Here is an 11,434-nt window from a genome sequence, read left to right as displayed (position 1 = left end):
CCTGTCCGGCCCCCCCTATTGGAAAATCCTGGATCCGCGCCTGAGATGGCCATCGTACAAGTTTTAGTTCAACTACATATCGTGTGATTTATAAAAAAAAAATACATATACAACCTCCTCCATAGCATCTGGGATAACGAGAGATTCGCCAGAAAAATAACGACGTCACATAATGGACCAATACTGCCCAAGCAGACGACATCCCATAAAGAATGAACATGATTGCAAAGCTATTATTTCTCAAATTATAATGAGTTTAGTGTATATAAATGTGATGACATTTCAAACCATTCAAAAGGGGATATGAAACCGATTCTGATAACTAATTTTTTTTTTGTGTAAATACACAAGATAGGGGTTAATTAACAATCAAAGAAACCAGATATTCAAATTGAAAAAAAACCCGGAATGATATTAAGGACGACATTTGTTCCCTCTTGAAACGCCGAACATACCGCGGTGTGTGCAGCTGAATATACAATGGCGTCTTATTCTGTTTACAAGGGACAGATTCCTTTATTTTTGTATCGCTGCATTTGTCATAAAAACACCATGCGCGGGGTTTAGAGAGAGGCAATAGATTATACATTTAGCCTGACGGTAAGTAAGCGAAAGAACTCAAGAGAAGATGAAAAAGCAGGTACTGAAAATGTGTGAGATCACTGAGATGTCATGGGACACGTCTGCTTGTGCAAATCATGTCCATACTGTGATCTCACACATATCAGCGGCGTTCGGAGAGCACTACTTGTAGCTACTTGCGCCCTCTATATAACAAACAATGCCTTATCGGTGACCATTGGTCCCCCATGATCCTCTTTTTCTTATGTTAACTGAGAGCTGAGTTGATGAGATAACCACCTGTCCAGTGACCTTGCAGGGCGGTGTAATCCCTCCTGTAAACTATGGCAGATAAGCTTTAAAATTTGTGGACTGCGAATAAGGTTGTCAAGACCATCATAAGTAAGAATGTTATCCTATTCAAGTGACGTATTAAAAGAGAGGCACCAAGTGGAGATATTACATCCTTTATATTAAAGAATATCACAATATTTTATTAAAAGAGATTAAGGTGCTCTGAAGTATACATAATACCACACCAGGCCAGGCGTTGGAGCTGAAAAGAAAACTTTTGAGGCGCTTTCATACTTGTTTACGCTCGTTTGCATTATTTAGGTTTCTATAATGTGGTATATGCTTATATTTTTAATGTTTTTATGTTTGTCTTGATCAAACCAATAAAACATCACAACGCTTTTTGTCCGCCTTACCCGATTTCCATTTTTTTTTTTTTTTTGAATTTTTTTTATTTTTTTTTATTTTTGGTCACTTCAAGGTGATATATTTGACAAATGATTCACACACCAGTGAAAATGAGCATTTGATTACATAATGCATTGAACATTATACAGCTTATTAACATATCAAAAATCTTTCTTTTCTTATCTGACAATGGGCTTATCTGAGCCATGCCCTGCTACCTGCTGTCATGGGGAGCTTTTTTCTCATTACGTATAGCAATGTATCTCTCCATTTTGTACGATTTGATTAATAAGGAAATGAAGTTAGAAATACTTGGTTTAGCTAATTTGCATCTATTTAGGTAAATTGTTTTCATTGCATTAATAATATATGACTAAAAAGAATATAATTCTTCGACAATATACCAAGAATAACGGTTTTTTCGGTTAACATCGAGAAATCAAACAGACCTGTAGTCAGCTCTTTTCCGAGCTGATTCCAAAAATCTTGTACTATTGTACATTTCCAAAAGAAAGTTCAATCGTTTCATTTTCTAGGTCACAAAAAGAACATAATGGGGAACTAATGACTTTCATTATATACAGTTTATAATTCAAATTCAGAATATTATTTAATACCTTGAACTGAAATTCTCTGTAAATTACATCAATTGTAGTTGTAATGATACCTGAACGAGCCAATAGCAATTCTTTTTCTGAAACCTCATATCTATTCTTTACGTACTGACTGGGCATTCATATTTCTCTGCAACCAACAGATCATACAATTGTTTGCTTTTTATTCTGTTTAAAAATATCAACTCAAGGGGTAAATAATATTGGAAGTAATATCGTTTTTGAATAGTTTTGTATAAAATTAGGAATATTTATCTTTGATAACGAAGAGAACACTCCCTGTATCCTAAAATAATCCTTTGCATCCAGTTCAAACAACCTTTTCATTTCACCTTGTTGCTTTAAATTCCCCCTTCTGTGAGGATGTCACTAAAAAACACCATTCTTTTTATGAAAAGTTTTCGAAAGAAAATCATATCTGAATTGACTTGTAATTGTCTATTGTTCCAAATAATCTGGAATTTCGTACTGTCCTCTCTGTTTATCACATTAAGAGAATTCCATCTTTCTAAAATAGCTCGATAGAACTTAGGAATGTTTTTGTTTAACATTTCATGACCATAGTTACATTTAAACAGGAGCAAAACACCGTTCTTATTAAGATCATATTAAAGAATTTGAAACCAACCTTGTTTATCGGCTTCTTTTATTCTTTGAATCTAATATAATTGTTGTGCGCTGGCAGATGACTGAACATCTACTAACTTGATTCCTCCCTTTGACAAATCCTGGATCATTACATTCCTTCGAATTTTATCAGGTCCATTCCAAATAAATTTTTAAAACATACTCTCCATTTTCTTCAGGAACCAGTCTGGTAATAACAAAGATGACAACAAGTACATATGCATTATTTAGGTTTTTTATAATGTTGTATATGCCGATATTTTAATGTTTTTTATGTTTATCTTGATCAAACCAATAAAACAGCACAACGCTTTTCGTCCGCCTTACCCGATTTCCATTTTTTTCTTCTAATTTCTTCTTTAGCCCCCCCCCCCCCCCCCGCACGATATTTATTGAAATATAACTAATTAATGTACCTTAATTGGCATATTTTTGGCTTTCATGTAAAACAAATTATATATATATATATATATATATATATATATATATCATAAAACATACTGAAGAAACATTCAGTTACCTCGTATTCAAGACGTAATTTTAAACCAAACAAAAAGATGTTTAATCGTTTGATGATCGAGATCGTCAGACGTTTAAATAAAAACGAAAAGAAAATAACATTATGATGAAATCTATCATAGAAAGGGATAATCAAATGAAATTTTGATATGCTTACTCATATACATGTATCACATTCAAACCAGGTAACGGATCTGTGTTGTCATCAACGTCATCGACAGAGTCGACATCGGATTTGCCGTCAACACCATATGCCTCTTCTTGGTATTCAACGCCGTTTTCTTCGTTCTCCACCGAAGCGGCAGAATCATCCACAACATGCTACCGACAGGCATGCTTCGGGGTGAACGGTCGGCCTGTCACATGTCGGTGTGACAGGCGATGCTTCTTCTTCGGGGATTGTTGCTTCGGTATTAGAGTCCCACCACCTCGTTTTCTAGGGTTGCTCCGATTTGATACGACCGTGTGGGAGTGTGTTCGGGATACGTTCCTACCGCTGGTCTACCCGGAACTGAACCACGGCTATCGTATGGTCACCCGATGTCCGCAAAGTTGGCCTGCGGATGATGTCCGGAGTAAGTGCGAGGCTGTTTCGGGTAACAAGACGGACCATATCCTGTACGTCAACGGAGATGACTATTACAGAAGCATTCCCTGCGCAATATGTAACGGTATCGACGAATCTTCACTATCCCCTGTTTATGGCTCGGATCAATGCACATGGCGATCCAAGGACGAACTGAAATGTCTCCTAGAGCCTAATTCTAGTTCTCCCATCATTGACAATGAGCCTGATAACTCTACAGTTGTAGAACTTTATCAAGAAATTCCAAGCCCAAGGTTCTGTCTGTCCGGTGTAGAGGAAACTTGTCCAAGTAAAAATGAAAGCGCTAAGTGGCAAAACGCGTGTCAGATGCTTTATGTTCCATTGGTGTTTAATCAGTCGGTACACAAAAATCCCTACTGTGCTCTTTGTAACAACCACGAAATAGATTCACATTGCAAAATTGTACTACCATCAAGAGAACGTTTCGAAGAAGTTTTCAATGTAGGGATTGGCGCTGTCTTTAGCGGAATTGTGAATAAAGGGAAAACGGATGACGAGGAAGATGCTATAAAAGATACACAGATTTATGGGCGGTCACTTTCCGTCACATCTCTTTGGCCACTGTGCAAATCAGTGCAGAGGCGCCTGCTCTACGAGAACGGAAACGTGGTATGTTACAAAAACGAATCATGTTCTATGAACTCAAACATTTCCGTAGTTGACGCAAAAGATTCATCACCAGGTTCCGAATTTGAAGAAAGAATCCGTGACGCATTAGCATCAGACATGGATTTTGCGGACATCCCATCCTTGGTCGCCTTTCTGCAGCTTCTCCGCAACCGAAGTGATGAACATATACCCGATGGACTAACCGTGCAGAATTGGTGTCATCATGTGAAGTATAACCAAGAGCCTCTGAGTAACTCAGATTGCTCAAACGAGTGGTATGTAGGGCAACCAGAAGATTTCCTACCGTTCGTCATGTCGAACGAATCTTACATATTCTTTAACGGATCGTTCGTAAAACCTAGCTGGTGGCGTAATCAGACTGATCTCTGGTTTGATTACACCGATTGGATAACGTATCACCAGATGTATTTATGCGGTGTCGCACAGGAAATTCAATTCTGCCCCTCGATAACGGTGACCGCGGACTCGGTGGAATGGGTTGTTCACCTCAACGAAACTGTCTTGAAATACAAGAACAAAATCTACTTCCGAGAGGAGTTCTTTGTACATCCTGACGGTCGAATTCTCATATGTATTGATGAGGATAATCAGGAACTGATGTACACGACATTGGATATCGCTGGAAATGTGGCATTCGCAGTGTCGTCGGCTTGTCTCCTTGTGACCTTGCTGACATACCTCATTTTCTCAGAGCTACAGAACAGACAGGGTATAGTGGTCATCAATTTTCTGGTGGCTCTGCTTCTGGGACAGATCATGCTCCAGTATGTGGGCCACCACTTCTCTGAGCGGAACATTCCTTGTCTCACAGCTGCATCGCTGTCGCATTTCTTCTTCTTGTCGTCCTTCGTCTGGACAACCGTGCTGGCTTGGGATCTTAGGAGAAGCCTTTCTGCATCGAGCACGAGCGTCATCTCCAAGACTGGAAAATCCCGTTGCAAGATTGTCATGTATGCTCTGATTGGTTGGGGGATTCCCCTGGTGATCGCATGCACCACTCTCCTTGTCCAGTTAGGGGGATTCAGCGACGAACCCATCCTGGCGTATGGTGGACCTGCGTGTTGGTTCGCCACAAGGCTTTCAAGTCTGGCTGTCTTCTTTGGACCCATCTGCGTTTGCCTTGTCACCAACTGCTTTCTCTTCTTTGGAACCATGTGGAATCTGCACTCAACAAACAAGTCCACTGCGATCGTGAGGAAGAGCTCTGACCATGCAACGCGTGAGCTACTAACTTTGGAACTCAGAATCTCCGTCAAGGTAAGAAAGATTAGATGGACTTTATGCTTTGGAAATTATTCATATAAAGGTAGTGATTAAGGAAGAGAAAGATATACGTTTTGCGAGCATTGATGCTATCATCAGGAGGGCTGATTGACTAAACCACGTCGATTTCAAATTTTAAATACAGCAAGGTTTGATAGTCTTGTAGCAAACAAACACACAGTGCCATCTTAAATTATACTATATTATTTCTATTTACTCAATAATCCCTCTATTAAGGAAGGCAAGGGATTTCCGTACTTTTACAACTTTAGATTTAGAAATATATTCAGTATTGTTTAAATTGCTTACATGACTTTAGTGTAGAAAACAATATTTAAGGTAAGTTGTAGCAGAATAGTGAAGATTTAATTATTCGTTTTCTTGTACAGTGATTAACTACCACGATAACCACTGAACAGTGTCTGGTAACCGAGAGGTGCCGGGTTCGAAACCAAGTCGATCCGCTAATGCTCTTTTGCAAGCATTAATCTTCATTACCAAGTCCTTCGGAGTGAATTAAAGCCGTTGGTCCCATGGTTGCTTACTTACAAGCATGCCTTTGCTTTCTTAGCAGTCCAGTAAAAACCAACCAACCAATATTACATTAGTTAGCAGTTGGACCGACATTTGCCACCTTCTTAACAGCTGCAGCTGTTCTTCTTGATTGTATTATATTTTTTATATATGATTAATTTGTATGAATCTAATGTCAGCGAGCTTTTAAAGGGAGTGTAGCCTGAGGAGACTTCGTGTTTTTCCCGTGGCCTGACCCGTGGCCGATCGGGTATACGGACGACGCGACCGCAGCAATCACGTGCGTGCAACATACGCGAAACCGAAGCGTGAGGAGAACTTCGGTCTATTTCGGGAACGCTGACCATGTAGAGATTAAGTCACTAACTACCGTTAACGAAGTTCATCCGTTTACGTGCAGTTGTCCAAAAGAAGACGTAGATGGCGTTAACTAGTATTTGCCAAGCTACACTCCCTTTAATATTATTGCTGATGTAATACTTTTACAATATTAATTTTATGTTTCGTTTATGACTTTTATATATTTACAATTCCCATCTACAAAATAATTTCATACCAAACAAATCAGTATCACATTTAGTGTTCAATCCTTTGAACTTCTCTTTTCCTTCGGCAGATTTCGGCTCTTCTCGGATTTGCCTGGCTGTTCGGGTTCTTGGCCATGGTCATCAACATCCTAGTCATGTGGTACCTCTTCATCATCGTGAGCGGCCTTCAAGGGGTCTTTATATTCTTCTCGTTTGGGGCCAATAGACGAGCGAGGAAGCTCTGGAGTTCCCTTCTCGGTAACACATTCAATCGGAACATGCCGACACGCACCGAATCGACGACGCAGTAATGATTGATAAGATTGTATGCAAAAGGATACTAAGATAGGCTCTGTACTTAAGCTGCTCCAGACGCAGCCCGATACTGGCACATTAGATCTAGAATTTGCTGGGTTGCAGTATTACCTTACTGCAGTACCTGTAAATATGTACAGTATATAGATTGGATTTCCGTATTTTTGATTTCTTTCAGCGTTGGATATTTGAAACTGTTTTGAGCTTCAAAAGACTGTAAATATATTACTGTGATAGGCATATAGACTCTTGATATTGGATTTAATTTCTAGACCTATTCATGAATCAATGAAGAGGATGAGGTATATAAAACAAATATGGACTGCTCTAGTAATCGGATGGTGGAGGAAATTATCACTCCCTCGGTTGTGTTCATACCGGCCCTTCTATCATCCCTCGGCTTCGCCTCGATGAACACCACCATGGGAGTGATAATTCCCACCATCATCCTCATGAGCAGTCAATATTTTGTATACTATTACCTTCTTTTCTCGTACTTTCCATCCCCTGATTCTACTTTTTCCGCTTTTTGTTGTTGTTGTGATATGTGTGTATGTCTTTTTGTTAGCATTGCGATCGCTCTCTTAGCGACTCCACTGTTAGAACTTGTGTTTTATATAAATATAATATCCAAGTTACAGCACCATGCCAAAACTGATAACAACAGGCAGATTACGTATAAATAAGCACTAAAAAATGAGATAAATAGATTAGTGAGATGAATTATCAAGGCACTTATATGAAGAGCTCGTATGGGGCCGGGTGATGCTGGAAACTATGCAGAGTGTTTCTAATCATAGTTAATCACTCTCTTATGTGTTTTGTAGAACATGCAGGGTGAACGCTAAGGGGGACAGAAACGTGCATGCGCATTTTCCCCTCCTAAATGACTCGAATAAAACCGACGTCCTTGGCTTTGATGAGACATTGCGGCACTCTTCAGTCAAGTATATGAAAGGTGGGAAGAAACTCCGAATGAAGCTAATCATAATTGCAAGACTTGAACCTCAGGGAAAACGCATGAGGCTATCCCTAGGAAGCAATATCATCATAAAGAAGAGCCATTAAAAAAATACCAGATGAGACCGAATGTGAAAAGGAAGGGCCATACAAACATTTATAAATGCTGTTTGTCAACGGATTATTTTGCATTTCCCCTGGAGAACATATTACATGTTAATATTTTTATTAATTAGTAGTTTTTATATCTTAAGTGTACATAACAATTAAAAAGCTAAATTTATGTATATACATGTATATCAAGTAAATACAAATATGTCATGTAAAAAGTGATTCATGTAGGTTAGCTTGTTATCATGTGTGTGTTTGAGCTATATTATAATTACTGTATTTAATAGTGTTTTATCCTGCTTTTCTGGAATATTTTGTAAATTTTTGTTTCATCTATTAAGTTCTTCTTGTTCGTATTCTTATTTCCATTATTATTATCATTGTAACTATTATTATTACTGTTAATATCATTATTATTATCATTATTAGTATTGCTATTATTATTACCATTATTTTCATTGTCATTGTAGTTATTATTTTTACTGCTATTATCATTATTATTATCATTATTTTAATTATTATTATTACTATTATCATTATCATTGTTATTAGCCTTTTATTATTTGTTTTGATTTTTTGTTGTTGATTTGATTTGATTTATTTTCCACTCAAATATCCACAAATTAAATGACATATATAAACCATACAATAAAACAATAATTAACAGAACAAATGAATTATACAAGTAACGAAATACTGACAAGTATGTTCGTAATCAAATAAGTTTACAGATACATTTAAGTTTGAGAATAAGACGAAATATTTTATATTGCTTGATTTAACTGAGAGGGGAAAAAGGAAATCCCAGAAAAGCTAAGATTGTTGAGCGAGATTCCCAGTATAAATTATATATTTAATTAATACTATTACTTATTACATTTACCACTATTATTGTTAATATTTTTCATAATTGTTATTATTAATGTTATTAATGTCATCATCATGATAATAACTGTTATCACTTTTATCATTATCATATGACAATATTGGGAAAGAGCACTTATGTGGTTATAATCTATTTTTAAACCCAAACAATTTTAATCTTATTTTATTCCCTACGATGATATATTCTAATTCAAGAAATACTATATTTCTCTTTCTTTCAATCCGATGGTCATTTGCTCTGCATTCATGGCAAGATATTCAACTTTTTATTGATAACGAGCGTTGCCAAGCGACCCATATTTTTACCATGAGTCTTAATGAATTTAAAAACTGCATTCCACAAGGCGAAATTAATGCTGGGGCTCCGTGGCATAAAACTTACCATTGATGATGGTACATGTAACTTTGTAATTAATGGTAACTTCCATGGAAACCTTGAATTTATTGGCTGTTGAATGATGCTGCCATGGTAATTGATATTGATGGTAAAGCAACCATAAGTGGTAGGTTTTAATTATGCAAAATGGGACAGGATTTAAAAAGGGCAAAATGGATTTGAAAATCAAGTACAAATCTGAAATCTTGTACAAAGTGTATATATATATATATATATATATATATATATATATATATATATATATATATCGTATTAACCATATCGTATTAACCATATCATAAGATAGCGCATGTAATATATCGTGAATTAAGTATTCGAGAGATCTCAGAAAAGAGGATTTTTAGTTTCATGAAATGAACATCTGTAGCCTTTACTGTATGTGGGCTTGAAAAACGTAAACATGTATATACTCAACAGCACTTTACTTTCAGCACCGATATTATGCGCATTTGGGTGACGATGATTGAGGAGTAGCCTAAATAACTCCTTGCTGTGGTTTATTTATGCAATGGGTATACACTCTACATAATGGAAAAGAGGAATCGTAAAGTAACAATACGCGGGGCATAGTAACAAAAAAAAAATGTATATAAGACATGCATTATGGAACCCACGTATAACGATATTCGAATTGACTCTTTAAATCCGTTTGAAATGTGACACGAATAGAAGGAAATCGTCCTCTCCGTAAACAAAGAATTAAAAGAAACCCCAACTAACGTTGGCTAAAAATGTTATTCAAAACTGTCAGCCAGTATCTTTAAATTACTCCTATTTGATAACATAGCAAGGTATACAATTTCTCCAAACTTTGCAGTTTCCTTATTAGCGATTCTACCATGGGAGCTGCCATTTTGATTAAAATAGTATTATCAAAGTAGTCCATTGACTTGCATAAAATGGATAGGGTGTTGCATTATGACTGGGTATTAAACAACGAGAATCATCGATGCAAACAGCAGCCATCTTGCTACTCTGACATCTCAAACAGGTGATTTCTTTGAGATATTCTATTTACGTTTTTATCAATCTTTTGAATAATTGGTGGAGCTTTGTCTGACCATGGTCCCTATCACGGTCTTAATAGGGACTTTTAGATTCGCACGAAGACAATGGGGATTGCTACGATCGACGTCCTTTTAATGTACTGTGCCTTGAATGGACGTCACACGTATCAGTCCACGCAAGTCTAAAAGTCCCTACTACAAGATGCTGCTCAACTGTTTGAAACAGCTGAACCAACTAGCTTGCCACCTTATGTTTAATATGAGATAACACAATTAATAGGACAAATTGTTTGTTGAAAGGTAGGACATACATTAAGGTTTGCCCTACCTCACAGCACGTATATGTATACAATTCGCATTCTGACTATTGGAATACAATTATTCGTAACAGGTGAGGGAAATAATTTGTAACGATCGAGGCACATAACAACTACGTATACGTTATAACATTACGAAAAAGGCCTACTGAATGCATTTAAAAAGTTTAAGGTTAAGAAACTACTGTAATGTAGTTCACGGTTGAGTGTCCTACATTGTAACTAAAATACAGCTCAGTGGGTATCTCACAAGTCGTACTACTCTGACATCACTATTTAAATAACTCCCGGCCGCAGGAGAATGGCTTAAAAGGAAACTGCAAACTTTGGAAAGATTGATTTCCTTCGCTAAGTAATCAAAGTGGAAGTAAAGACACAGCTGAATTTATACTCAGTCGATTAAACGTTTTTCTCAAATTATGTAATTATATGCTAGTCCTAGGGCCATATCTACTTGTGACACCAATTTTGTCAGATTTGTGTGTAATGAATACCAATAAATGGAAGGCACCCAATTATTGTGGTCAGAGTATTCATTTTCCCCCTCTTTCTTGCTTATACATGCACTACAGGTACAATTATGATATTGCTTTGTCGTGACCATTTTCCCATCATTTCCAATGTCTCCCTACCCCACTCCACCCCACCCCTCTCTTTCTCTCTCTTTCTTTCTTTCTTTCTTTCTGTCCTCTCGCCGTCCCTCTTTCTCTCTCTCTCTCTCTCTCTCTCTCTCTCCCTGTCTCTTTGTCTCTTTGTCTCAGTCTGTCTGTACGCTCGCTTTACTTCTCCTGCTTTTGTTTGTCTTTTTGTTGAAGAGCGGAATATTTCAGAGGGCGACATAAATGTATGCCTATCATT

This window comes from Strongylocentrotus purpuratus, unplaced genomic scaffold (genome assembly GCF_000002235.5).
Source record: "Strongylocentrotus purpuratus isolate Spur 01 unplaced genomic scaffold, Spur_5.0 spur5_scaffold_8, whole genome shotgun sequence".
Taxonomy (NCBI): Eukaryota; Metazoa; Echinodermata; class Echinoidea; order Camarodonta; family Strongylocentrotidae; genus Strongylocentrotus; species Strongylocentrotus purpuratus.
The sequence above is the reverse complement of the archived record's forward strand: the minus strand, read 5'-3'. Positions refer to the sequence as shown.